Source organism: Octopus bimaculoides, chromosome 10, assembly GCF_001194135.2.
Source record: "Octopus bimaculoides isolate UCB-OBI-ISO-001 chromosome 10, ASM119413v2, whole genome shotgun sequence".
NCBI lineage: Eukaryota > Metazoa > Mollusca > Cephalopoda > Octopoda > Octopodidae > Octopus > Octopus bimaculoides.
Window position 1 is genome coordinate 59,876,197 of NC_068990.1, and position 13,325 is coordinate 59,889,521.

At 34.8% G+C, this 13,325-nt stretch overlaps 1 protein-coding gene across 1 annotated transcript in view; it reads right to left on the minus strand.

The window, feature by feature from the left end:
• LOC106874010 (zinc finger protein 148) overlaps positions 1 to 9,367 on the minus strand; it is a 111,356-nt gene extending 101,989 nt beyond the window's left edge. The window contains exon 1 of the mRNA XM_052971226.1: positions 8,706 to 9,367. The gene's annotated coding sequence lies outside the window, so the exon portion shown is untranslated. The remainder of the gene's footprint in view (positions 1 to 8,705) is intronic.
• Between the last annotated feature and the right edge of the window lie 3,958 nt (positions 9,368 to 13,325).

The following is a 13,325-nucleotide window of genomic DNA, read 5'->3' on the forward strand; positions in this document are numbered from 1 at the left end:
GTTGACATTCTTCATCGACAGAATTTTTATTCCTTTCAACCTTTCAGTCAAGTCCGCTTTTCTTCCAGTAACATACTGTCCATATAATCTTAAATATTTCTTTAACTCAGGCACAGTAAGTACTTCGATAGCTGAATCATCAAGCTGCTTTATATCCATGATAAGACGTAAAACAATAACAATGGTGTGGGTAGCCTCCGGAAGTTTAATTATCTACATGGAGCACCGCCTAGCCAAGGGAGATAACCTACTTATAGGAAAGCCCTATTGCTGGATATCCTTCCTGTCTGTCACCAAAAACCAACCCATTTCAAAGTTAGGTAATAACCCCCTAGCTTATCAAACAACAAGAAAATTGGAAGCAAACAAATATGGGCTGCTCTTTACAAAGAATGCGCAACATGTCAATGCATTTCAAAAAGCTTAGACATGCTTTCATAGCAAACTGCAAGCAAATGATGCCATTAGCTAATCCATAGTTTACAACCAGTCAGCCACACACACAAGGGAGATACCAGTGACTCACACAAACACACACATATATACGTATATATATATACATAAATATATATATATATATATATATATATATATATATATATATATATATATATATATATATATATATATATATATATATATACACACACACACACATATATATATTAATATCGTTTACTTGTTTTAGTCATTAGACTGTGGCCATGCTGGGGCACTACCTAGAAGAATTTTAGTCAACTGAATCGACCCCAGTACTTATAAACCTGGTACTTATTCTGTCGGTCTCTTTTGCTAAACTTCTAAGTCATGGGGAATGTAAACATACCAACACCAGCTGTCAAACAGTAGTGCGGAACAAACACAGACACAAAGACACGTGTGCACAGACAAACTTCTTTCAGTTTCTGTCTACCAAATCCACTCATGAGGCTTTGGTCAGCCCGAGGCTAGAGTAGAAGACACTTTGCCCAAAGTGCAATGCAGTAGGACTGAACCCAGAACCATGTGGTTGGAAAACAAACTTCTTACCACACAGCTATGCCTGTGCCATGGTCAAAATACATCACAGAACTTGATTGTGATGGGTTTCTATGCTACTTTCTCCATAACAAAATGTAACCAGAATGTAACATGTTTCAATCAGTCAAGGATCCACCTTCAGTAAACACAATGAATTAAGATGACTGAAAATCAAAATCAAATAAACAATAGAACCATTAGATTTTGGTTAAATATTTTCCCTACAGCAGTTCTTAAAGGAACATGACAACTATGGTCACTAGTGTCCATTACTATCAACTTGACAACCAGTGCTAATTTTAACTCCTTATAGTTACTTTTACTCAGATTATCACATCTACCTTATAGTAGCAGTTGGCAAGTGCTGACATGTTAGGACTTGCCAATGGTGTTTTTATCATTTACAAGCTGGTTTCCAATTGAATCTAATGGAATAAATGAACTTTATTCTAAGTGCAAGTGTGGCTGTGTGGTAAGAGGCATGTTTCCCAACCACATAGTTCTAGGTTCTGCTATCACCTCAAGCCAACCAAAGCCTTGACAGATGGAAATTGAAAGAAGCCCGTCATATAAGCATATAAAAATATATGTGTGTGTGTGTTTTGATGTTTATGTTTGTCCCTTGCCACCACTTGACAACTGGAATTGGTGTGCTTATGTCCCTGTAACCTAGCAGTTTGGTGAAAGAGACTGATAGAATAAATACCAGACTAAAAAGAAATTAAGTACTGGGGTCCATTCAACTAAAAATTCTTCAAGGTGGTGCCCCAGCATGGCCGCAATCTCATGGCTGAAATAAGTGAGTGATAAATGACAGTAACACCTCTTATTTAGTAGTTAGTCCTAACTTTTATACTTTCTACATTTTATTGTCAGGTAAAGTCTACCGTGCCTGTGGTAAATATGCTTGATTTATCCATCAGAGTTGTACTTCAATTAAAGTAACATATAGTTCTCTTTCTACTACAGTTATCATTGTACTTGTGTGATAACACTGAATGCAATTCAATAATATGCAGTGATATACATATGGAAGATCATGGATGGTCTAGCTCCCAGCTTTGCCAACCATCAAACAGAACGGCACTGCATGCCAACAAAGATCCTGTCTTTTCCATCTAGAATAAGGACTCAGTGGTGTAACAGCTTGGATTTCAAGGATCCACAACTGTTTAACATTCTGCCAAACAACCTCAGAGATTTGTGAGGTGTAGATGTGGAGGGCTTCAAAGAACATCTGGACAAATTTTTACCTGAGATTTTTGCCAAACCGTGACAGGAGACACAAAGGTGAGCAGCTCAGTCCAACTTGCTTCTTGATCACAAACTGTACAGAAAAGAAAATCACACTGAAAAGCAGTGCTCCGGTACGGCTTCAGTGTCTGGCTAAAACCAGTAAAATAATAAAAAAAAAAAAAGATATTGAGGTGTGGCTGTGTGGTAAGATACTTCCTCCCCAACCACATGGTTCCAGGCTCAGTCCCACTGCATGGACCATGGTCAAGTGTCTTCTACTATAGACCTGGGCCGACCAAAGCCTTGTGAGTGGATTTGGTAGATGGAAACCGAAAGTAACCCATCATATATATGTGTGCGTGTGAGTTTGTGCTTGTCCCCACCACCATTGCTTGACAACCAATGTTGGTGTGTTTATGTCCCTATAACCTAGCAGTTCGGCAAAAGAAACTGACAAAATAAGTACCAGGCTTACAAAGAATAAGTCCTGGGGTCTATTTCTTCAACTAAAAATCCCTTTAAGGCAGTACTCCAGCATGGTCACAGTCAAATGATTAAAACAAGTAAAAGAATAAAAGAGAATACATTCTGCAAGTCCTACCGCCATGCTGACATTGTTGAAAACTTTCTGAGATCCATGCTTGTGCAGTATTTCAAGCTTTGGATCTAATGCAGTTTGGTAATGTGTGTTTCATCTATCAAATATTTGAGACGACTAAAGAAGGAGCCAATATCATCCTTTTAAGTAAGGACTTGCACAACATTCAGGTTCTAAAACCTACAAGTGATTCCCTTACAACTGAACAACAGCAGTGTGGGTAAAGAATATTGCCTAAATACCACCTGGAAAAAGTACCCCACCATTACCAACTGGAAGGTTTTACTCACCAATGCAATACCTGTAAGATGAATTAGGAAAGCAAATGATATCTTCAAACATCGTGCAACTTACAAGCTCTCTCTCACCTAGATTGTAGCCAGACTGAATGTTCCAAAGATGGTCTCTACCAATTTCATAGAATCCTTTTACTTCCTGCAATAAATATGTTCCTGTTGGCAAAACCACCATTTTTGGTCCCTAACTCCGCAATAAGCATATACTAAACTCTGCTTTTGTCACCAAAATTGTCAAATGCAAACTTCCCTGCATTCCAACCCAACAAAACAGTTGGCCCTAACAACCACCTGCTTTTAGCCTTTAACAGTACACTTAAGAGCTATCTCCTACCTACACCTATCAAATTTTTCAATCTGCAAAGATCAACCCCAATATACGGAAACATATATTCAGAAGTAATATAATTTCACTAAACCTGCCAACTGCTGTCTTATTGCCTTCACTTTCAGTATCTGAAAACATTGTGTCTCAATTGAGCAAGATATATTGGAGACATCTCTAATGTCTTGTACTAGAGGCAATACAGTTCTAAGAACTTTGATGAGCCAAAAAAGGAGCCACTACATGATTACTGACCTACTTGAAATAGCAATCAGATTTCCCTCAAATCACACTCTGTCATAGGACACATTAGCTAACTGGCGGCTAGAAAGCAGAAAGATGTCCACAAACCACAGACCTCTGCCAAAATGGTTGCCACAGAATGGAGTCCACTAAAGGCACTCAAGAGTCAGGAGGTGGTGTGAAACCAGAAAAAGGATTAAGTGTACTGGCCATATAAGCCAAGGTAGAAAGTAAAGTTAGATTTTAAAAAGCCAGAACAAATATCACAAGGTATCCAGTCTGATACACTTTATTCTCTACATTAATAATCTACTTCTTGTGATCCTCATGAGAGGACTGTGACTGATCATAAACCTTAAACACTGCTGCTGCAACACAACACACACAAATCCAAATATCACAGTCAACACATACTACAACCATTAGTTCAGTGACATGTTATTGCTTTTCTCTACCTCTTCTCACTACTACAAAGGACTCCATATCTTTGAACTAGCAGCCTGCATATCCTCTCTACCAAATATACCCCGCATGTTTCTGTTCCTTTACTGTACATCACCTACTAGAGCTGTAACTCTCTTAAATTTGATTCCATTCCTACCTACATCAAACACCAGAATATCATTAGCCTGGGAGGGGCCATAAAAAAAAAACCAATGAGTAATACCATTCCTCCTCTAATTAATAAAAAAAAGTATTACTATAACAATTTTAATATATGACTGAGCTCAATTAAACTAACTGGAATTTAAAGTAATAAACTTTGGATGAAAGCGAAATGAAAGTGTATATAAAGATTTTGAAATAGTGGCTAGAAAAAAAACCTCTTTAAAGATTTGGTGTGATCATATCAGACAGAATAAAATCATTTGGTAAGTGTATTTCAATAATGGAAAACTGTTGGGATGCTTGAAAACTAGTTTAGATTCTTCACAAGAAGCTCATTAACCCTTTAGCATTTAAACAGGCCATATCCAGCCAAAATATCCTGCTTTACATTCAAAAAGGGAGGATCCAACCTCTCACGTCTATCCTACAATGTCACTCAAAAAAAAAGTACACAATCATATCAACAAAATCTCATAGCTATGATGTAATGCATGATTAGTTCAAAACCATGCAAATAAATAAACATTACATTTGACAAAATAATCTGAAAGCTAGAGGGTTAAAGCACTATTCTAGCTGACTGACAGTTAACCTCAATGTGTGAATGTTCCAAGTTGTAGGCCACAGTTTTGCACATATGTTACTGAAACTTTCAAGAGGATCATATACTAAACCAGGACAAGAGTATATAGAAAGTATCTGCAGCTAACATCAAATAAGACCGAAAATTTCAAAGCAAAGACAACATATACTAATATTATAAGGTGAAGGCTGAACTAATTTCTTAAATAGAACAAGATACTCAGTTCAAAATTCAAGAAGATGTATAATGGTTCCTAAACTAAAAAGCAAATATAATAAAAGATATGCAAATTATTCTCTATAGAAACTTCTTTTAGGTTCCTAATAGCTATTTTATAACTAATTTTTTTTTTATCATTAGCTGGACAAAAATGCATTCATCAAATCACTTTATTACAATGTATCACTCAGTAAGTGTTGCTGATAAAACAATGGGTACAACTTGTAATTTCCTTTCTGCCACAAATGCAAAAAATCATTGTCTATTGTAAAATATCATTGTATACTTTTAGTGTTTGTGGCTAAGTTGGAGATCAATTAGAATCAACTAACCCATATAGGTATAGGCAATATCAAGATATTGTGTTAAGATGATACATTTGAAGATGGCCTATATCTTAGCACAAGCAACCAGAATTTTGTTCATATAAGTTCAAGCTCCACAATTATACATTTTTAGAGCAGGTATTTTGAAGAAATATTAAACTTGTCTCTGCATGTTTGTTTTGATAGATTTTTCTTCAACAGTTTGACTTAATCCCTTCAATTATTTGCAAGCTTCTTTCTTGGACCAATAGTAATATCCAATGAACAAAGACAAGAATTAGAACCATATGGAAAGCAGAGAGCAAAGAATTTCTCAACAAACCGACAACAACTTTATTGGTGTCATGGAAACACTTTATTTCAGAAACCATAAGCTGATGAGTGGGTGTGTTAAGGTTGAAAGGTCAGTGACTCCTCAAGTCTATGATAATTTACATTTCCGTCACACCTTATAGATATGAGAGAGGAGTTGGAGTAAAGCTCCAGAACAAGAAAGTCTGAAGCCACCAGCTACTGTTTCAGACTTTGAGATCAAATTAGTCATACAAGCAAGAGAGGAAGAGGAAACGATGAAGAAAGTTTTAAAGTCACCACTCTTCTTTACGGTGATTGAATTCTTCAATTCTTCTAACTGAATGTGAAAGAAACTCAGTGGTGTCGACCCGATGAGATCAGTAGTTGTCTCCCTTACATGACGAAACTCGATTCACTCCATAAATATTCAATGTCGAAATGAAATTAAAAATAGATTCTCCACCATTTACATACACACAAGGTCTTTCTTTCGAATAATTTTGTTGGCTTTTTTATTTCACACACAAAAATATAACCCACATAGCAGACAACGATACAATCTCGTGTAATTTTCATTAAATTCCGATTTTATTCTACAAAGAATTTCTTCGATGAATAAAATGCAACAAATCAGACGACTATCATGAAATGAAGTATGTTAATCAATTATGAGGAGTTAACATTTGTCTAATTCTAGCAAGATTTATTTAACTACATTTTCACTTCCAAACTTTACCCATATGTTACACAAGAAGATTTAATGAACAGGTGTTAGAAAAGGGAAGTACGATTTCAAAAAGGAAGAAACAGTTTACTAGGAAGAAACTTACAATTCATGACAAACTATGTTTAAAGCGTTAATAAAATCCTTGTAGTGTTATCTATGTATTTGGTAAACACAGTAACAACAGCAAGAATTATTATGTTTTAAAAATGACAATGCAAACGAAGTAATCCATATCGAGATATAACAACCAAGTGTTGATTGTAAGTTAAAACATAAGCAAAATATTTAAAAACTCTAAAAAGACCAACTTACTAAATATATTATTAATTTCTATGTAGAACTCTGTATCCAAAAGGTGTATGTGTATACATATATATATATATATATATATATATATATATATATATATATATATATATATATATATATATATACGTGTGTGTGTATACTTTCGTATCAAGTTATTGTCGATAGCCAAATAAAATATCTATATCTTCATAATTCTTCTCTTGTACATACTCTATATCTGCACGTTTCTGTTTCTTTAAAATAGCAGCATGCACATATGTTTATACACACACACATATTTATATATATATATATATATATAGAATTAACATATATATATATATATATATATATATATATATATATGTGTGTGTGTGTGTGTGTGTGTGTGAGTGTGTATCGATTGAGTTGAGTCAGAATTTCAACACAATACAGGAAGTAACACGGTTGTAGTAATAGACTTTTGTATATAATTTTCAACAATAGTAATTAAGTAGAGGATTATTTAATAAAAGCAAAATATTCTAATATATCTAAGTTGTTAAAAATTGAACGTCTGTATGGCTATTTGTCTCATAAACATTTGGCTTGTTGAAATTGGCACAAAAAATCCACTTTAAAAAAACAAACAAAAACAAAAAAACTATACTAGTATTATTTTCCGGCTATCAGATCAAACACTGACGACTGGCGAACACGTAATACCAATAGCCAGTTCCTGTTGTCTCAAAACCTCGATGAAATAAATATTTTCATCTTAACATATAAATAAACGAAGTATATGCGACGATATATTAAGGAAAGCTCACTACGAAGCGAAAAGATATTTTATTTAACGAATATATATATATATATATATATATATATATGCATATAAATATATATATATATAGAGAGAGAGCGCAAAGGAATATAATGTAAGTGGACGTGGTTGTATGAGGAAAGGGTTATGTCATAGACAAACTGATAGACACATGACCATTGCCGAGAAGCTGACTGGCGCTGTCTGCAGACAGACCAACTAGAAAAGATTACAAACCAGGGCCATTTATACAGAACTCAGCATTTCAAGCAATTTTCATTGTAATAATAATTATTATAAAGCAAAATCAACACACTCAGCCAATAATAAAATCCACGTTTCAAGCAGTTATAATGTAACGAAATAAACCAAGGCATGTCAATACTTGTGGGTCGTAAATCAACATATTCTACATTTTGATAGTCAATAATAATATGTAGCATGATGTCGATGTTATGCAATTCGGTGGTGGTGGTGGTGGTGCGATGAAAAGGAGCTACATATATATAAATATATATATATATACACACAGACACACGCCAATATAAACAGATAATATACGACATAGAAAGAGCAAAGCAAAGACGGAAGGGAGAGAAGGAAAATAAATGCGAAGTGACGTAGAGAACGATCGACGTAATAGAAAATTAAATGTAATCGACGATGATGTCGTTGATATAGGGAAATAATGGGGAAGGAAATTTGTATGAAGGTCTGGAGATAGTTAGTTCAAAATATTAGCGTCAGCAATCGGTAAAGAGGTTTATCAGACGGATGTCAGCTCGAGGAGAGAAAGAGAAACTCACCTTACCTACACAGATAAATAGAGAGAGAGAGAAAGATAAGATTCGCTGTATTTTTTTTCTCTTGTAAAAGAGCTTAGAATCTTCTTTTCGAAAGGGTCAGTTTGTGTAGCACTAGGAGGATAAACAACAGACAAATAAACGATAGTCAATCATTTTGTCAATATCGATAGATTAACGAAGTAGGTCAGAAATCTAAACAGTAAGGTCATTTGGTGTAAGTTAGACAGGGGCCCAGCTTTTGCTACTTGCACGATACGGGTAGATTGGGTTTAGGAGTAGCCAACTCAGTGATGAGTAAACAGGTCTCAAAAGGTAGTAGTAGTCACTACTTACAGATCGTGTCCTCGGGTGTTTTTGTCTTTGTTGGTGAAGTGGACACGGTGGACACTAACCGAACGAGCCGGCGATCAGCTGGTATACCAGTCCTCCCCTTCTTCCTCTAGCAGACCTCTCGCTTCGCCATCATCCTACTCAAGGGTCTACGTGACGGTGGAGAGTGCATCAAGGGACGCAATTCAAATTGACGCAAAAACTTAGGGATCTCCAGTTGTGCGACGGTGGTTGCGCCGCCACCGTAGCAGGAAACGACTTGTGCCCTCCCTTCCTTCCTCTCATTTCCATATCTCCCATCGCTGTTTCATTTATATGTAAATATGGTCTTTGCTTTAGTATGTTATGCTATTAGTTTCGATTTTGTATTTAAAGTATCAGACGATTTTGTAAATATCTAAACCTTCAATATTTGCTTGTTTATATATTGTTTATTTATTTTTTTTTTGCTCTGTCTTTTAGAAAATATACAGCTTAAACTTGGAATAAAATTATTAAATCATATCACTCTAGTAGTTTACTTGAAGAAATATTTTCCTAATAAGACAACGTATGATGGGGAATAATACCGAAGCTGTTTCAACAGGTGGTTGTCGGGTGGTAATATGATAGAGAACAAAACGAAACGAAAATAAATAAAAAAAAAAGCTACGTTGTTGCCTACATTGCAATACAAATGATAGGAAAGTGAAGTAAGGGAGAGAAATGTTGTCAACAACTGCCATAGTTATTTAAGCATTTCCTCACAGCAATTAAAAATTATTGCAGCCTTAGACTAATTTTTTTAAAAGCTAAAATTTATATAACTGCAAAATATGTTTTCCTTTTTATTTTATTATAACATGAGTGCTGTCTCTGATTTTTCCTTGACAACCGACAGTTAATTTAAATCATCGAATGTATTAGCATTTAAAGTGAATACAGGAATATAGTTAGTGACTAGACGACTATTGTTCACCCCCCCCACACGCACATACACACACACACATATCTTCTTACATCATATTTGCATTATAATCATGTTATATCATATATGCATTGTAAGATGTGATAACACATACGCATTGCCAGGATGTGATTTTACATGTGCATTTTAATAATATAAATTCGTTTCTTTATTTTCCAAAGAATACACTCATTTGTTTAGTTTCCTTAAATTTTGCAATTTTACTTTAATAAATATTATTTTGGTTTGCAAAAAAAAAAGAAGAAAAATACACGAGTCTTATTCATAAACCTTTAGATATGTCCCCCATTTATAAGGTAATACAGAAACACACGTGTGCGTGTGTCAATTACATATATATATACATTAAATCATATACTTAATTGTTACACACACACACGTGTGTGCCTGTGTGTATTTATATATATATGTTTGTATGTTTGTCAATTTATGTATATTTCATTTACATTATTGTATGTTTTTCAAGTGAAATTAGCTATTGATATCAAATATATTCCTTTATGATGTTAATTCAAGTTAGATATTGCTAACATCAGAATCATTACAATTTCATAGAGAATTTCTTTCAACAATTAATGGTTAAATTTGGGTTTATGAGGGAAATATAAAAGATCATTAAATGGAACCCTGTTTGTTCCTGAAATTAAAATTCTAAAATTAATTGTTCCTGAAATCAGTTGGGAAGTATATGCAATATTTTCACTATTATCTCAGCATTGATATACCTTGAGGATTTAATGAGTAGTGTATTGATGTAGAAGTGATTCGAAACCAAACTGCTAGGTAACTGGTCAGATACCACAATTAAACCACATTAATTTCACGTGATCAGTTTATTAAGCAAGCTAATCAGTGTGAAGCTGTAATGTAGTTCAATCTTCCAGAATCTTTTTGTGCCCTATTAAAATGCCACTTTTAGCACCTGTATTTGCAGAATGCTGAGGCAGCTGAGTGAAATATACCACCATTCTTGCCATCAATTGGTTCCAAACTTTAGTGTAGACATCCCAGGAGGACAGTTAAGACAGATGGTGCAGATAGATGACCTGGAACCTCTATCGCCATGAAGATAGCACAGATGTGTTCAGTTATTTTGGGTAAAACTGCATGTTGCAGTACTGATAACTTTCTGTAATCTTACAGCAGTCTCTCTCTCTACCAGTCAGTAACCAGTGTCTCTCTCTCTCTCTCCCAGTCTGTAATTATTGCTGTTGTTATTTGTAAAAGACCAATGCAGTTGTCTTCATGTGCAATGATAAATACTTCTGTTAAATGTTCGCAACTGTTGTTCAGTTACCTCTTCATATAGCTCAAGAAATATATTTTCATTCATTAACTCAACCAGGTACCACAGCAGCATCAACGAAACATTATAATATATTTGTGACATCCAATGACACAGCCTGCCCACAACAACACCTACAATGTAATCTAACACTCTGCCGTTAGTTCATCCAAATGTATAATACAAATTCTATTAAAACTTTATGAATTCTTGAGGTTAAGTCCATCTGGTATCATTGTTGTGTCAAAAAGCAACAAGACAGTGACAAGTTTTAAGAACTTGCTCATTAAAGTTGCATTGCATCTTTGGCATATAAACTTGATCTTTTCTCTTACGTCTTGGATGTTTCTCTTTGAATATTTTGTGATAAATTCAAATGTAAAACAATAAGCTATCAAGCTATATCATTGACTAAAGAGACTGGAGATATGTTGAGTAGTCTTGATCAACATAAGGTGAATAAACTTATGATGTAAAGAGAGAACTAACTTATGTTAGAAGAGTAAATTGCAACTTCAATGATAAACAATCTGCTGTTTTTTTCTAATATGATAATTATTTAAAGTTAATAGATGAACAAGGGTCAATTAACATCCAAATATCTTTTATCTTTTACTTATTTCACTCATTAAACTATGACTATGCTGGGGCACTGCCTTGAAGAATTTTAGTTGAATGAATCAACCCTGTACTTACTTTTTAAAGCCTGATTCTTATTCTATTAGTTTCTTTTGCCAAACCCCTAAGTAACATGGATGTAAACACACTAATACTGATTGTAAAGTGGTGGAGGGGAACAAATACAGAGACATATACATCAATATATATATACACACACACACACACACAAACACACAATGGGCTTCTTTCAGTTTTCATCAACCAAATCCACTCACAAGGTTTTGGTTGGCCTGGGGCTATAATAGAAGATACTTGCCTAAGGTGCCATGCAGTGAGACTGAATCCAAGGCCATGTGGTTGGGAAGCAAACTTTTTACCGCATAAGCTATAGGAATTTTATATTTTCATTCTGCTAGTCTAACCTTTTTTATTTTCATTCCACTAGTTATCGTTTTGTTATGATCTTTCTTTTCAAATATATTGTCTTCATTTCAATTAAGTTTAAAAATAAGAATGAATTTAGTAAAATTACCTTGTCATTATCAAAGAAATGTTTAAGGCAGTGAGCTGTCAGAATCATTTAGTATGCCTGAAAAAAATGCTTAGCAGCATTTCTGCCAGCTTTATGTTCAGAGTTCAAACTCTGCTGAGGTTGACTTTGCTTTTCATCCTTTTGGTGTTGATAAAATATGACATAGTTGAACACAAGAGTCGATGTAGTCGACTTGCTCTCTCCCATGAAATTGCTGACCTTGTGCCAAAATTTGTAATCAATATTAAAGTGGTATTTAAAAGGAAAAAAAATAAAAGTATAAAGGATTAAATTATTGAAAAATTATGGTGATCTTTCACTTTAGGAAAATGTAAATGAAATCAGAAATTGACCACCAAAACAACAACCCCCAAAATTCCTTCAACAAGGAAACAAAGGAGAAGTAGTAACAGGAAATTTAGCAACAAAAGAAAATGGGAGGAAGTAACAGGCTGTACACCCCAGTCTCCGAACAGTGTATTCAGCCATGCACTGTGGATATACAATCAAAGGCATTACCACTGAGAATGGCTTGGGACACTCTCTGCAATGGACACCTCACCTTGGGGAACTCATTTCTCAGACAGACCAGTGTTAGTCTGAATGTATGGAGAAAATCAGCAGTATGTGGGGCATCTGAACACCTGAGGTCTCAATGGTGACCAGAATGAACAAAAAGCAGATGGTCAAGCTCTAGTATTTGGTCATCTTCCTCGTTTCTGCATTGCAAGTGATGATACCATCCTTGTATAGGAAAAGGGTTACTTCATAGAGACCCTTCATCGTCGTTGTCGTCGTTTAATGTCTGCCTTCCTTGCAAAAGGCTGGAATAGATATCACAAAGCGTTTGTGGTATCTGTTCCTGCTGAACAATTCCATAAATCCATCAACGCCCAATTGGTTCTGTTTTTGTATCAATCCCAAAAAGAAGACAGGCAAAGTTGACCTTGACAGGACTTGAACTCAGAGCGGGGAGAATCAGAACAAATAACACAAGGCATTCTGTCCACCTTTCTAATTCCTCTACCAAGTCGCCATATTGGATTCCCTTAAGTAAACTCAAACTATTGTGCTAACAAGAAAAGCAAGTTTTTCAGTAGCAGAGTATATTGTTGTTTAATTCTCTAATGAATACATGCCTATGTTTCAGTGAGGAAGACTATACTTTCTAGCATACAAGTCAAATTTTTCAGACCAAAATTTACAGCCAAAAAGACA